This window comes from Lottia gigantea (genome assembly GCF_000327385.1).
Source record: "Lottia gigantea unplaced genomic scaffold LOTGIsca_81, whole genome shotgun sequence".
Classification (NCBI taxonomy): domain Eukaryota; kingdom Metazoa; phylum Mollusca; class Gastropoda; family Lottiidae; genus Lottia; species Lottia gigantea.
Genome location: NW_008710694.1, coordinates 249,332 through 250,988, shown reverse-complemented (window position 1 = coordinate 250,988; position 1,657 = coordinate 249,332).

Sequence of the window (1,657 nt, the reverse complement as noted above, 5' to 3'; positions counted from 1 at the left end):
TGACCTATTGTCCATTGAATACGAAAGATCCCTATCTGAATTCCGTGACCAGAGAACATCATAATTTATATAAAAGTGATAATAAATGTAAGTTTATGTATCATGATAATGACAGTGAAAATATAATATATTGTGATAGTCTAATGACTGTAAGTTTAGATATGATAATGACAGTAAGTTTATATATCATGATAATGACAGTAAGTCTATATATCATGATAATGACAGTATGGTTATATATCATGATAATGACTTAGTATGTATATTGTGATAGTCTAATGCCAGTAAGTTTATATATCATGATAATGACAGTAAGTTTATATATCATGATAATGACAGTAAGTTTATATATCATGATAATGCCAGTAAGTCTATATATCATGATAATGACAGTAAGTTTATATATCATGATAATGACAGTAAGTTTATATATCATGATAATGCTAGTACGTTTATATATCATGATAATGACAGTAAGTTTATATATCACGATAATGCCAGTAAGATTATATTTCAAGATAATGGCAGTAAGTTTATATATCAAGATAATGGCAGTAAGTTTATATGTCATGATAATGCCAGTAAGATTATATGTCATGATAATGCCAGTAAGATTATACATCGTAGAACAACAATAAATACATAGCTATCAACAGAAAAACACCATGAAATTGAAGCTGAAAAGATGTAGTTTCGCATCAAGTAAGTTAAGTTCAAGCAAGGTTAAATTTAAGTGGTATCGCATATCAGTTTGCTGCAACATGAACACTTTTGCGATCCAATATTGACCACCTGCCAATCAAATTAAAATTTCTGTTGTTGCCAAATCTGGAAATATACGGCAACTCTCGATGGTCTTTATAATTTAGGTAGGCTATCTAACGTCATTGGCGAGATCGACTTGAAGTCTACAACCAGAACATTTTGAATTGTTACAAATTTGTTATTTGTTGTTATAAATATTTATTGTCATTCAAATTGTTTTGAATCTTGAGTATAAAAACATTTTTAAAAAAAGTTTGGACTTTATGTATTTTGAAGGGATACATATATGTTTCGACTTAAGATTTCAAGCTGATGATTCAAACTGGGAACACGAGAATCATTCTCAGATTTTAAAACATCTTAAAAATCGTTTAAAATTGATATAATTTGTGAGGGAGGAAACGTTATAAATAGAATAATTTGTCTTTATTATGACGTTATAATTAAAGTACATAATATAATAGTATGACGTCACAAGCAACATATTTTTCATTGCTGAAAAGACGTGCTTACAAGTTTCTCTGCGATTTTTTGAGGATTTTTCTGAATTTTAAGGTGAGATAGTTTTACAAACTGAATATTTTTAAAGGCAAACAGTCGCATCAGTCTCCCGAATATATTATACAATCTAATTTTAGGGTACAAAATATCATTTTAAGTCACTTGAAATCAAAATCGATTTTGGGAGAATTTTCCCGATTTCTTTTTTATTAGTTTGAATTTCAATTGAAATGATTCGGCCATGTCACCTGGTGTAGGTTCATCGTTTGGCAAGCTAGTAATTGAATATCTATAATTCATGGATAACAGTTTACTGATATAACATATTTTGGCGTTTCCAAAAAAAAAAATATTGAAACCGCAGGAAAGTTATCTTGTATGACAGAAATGG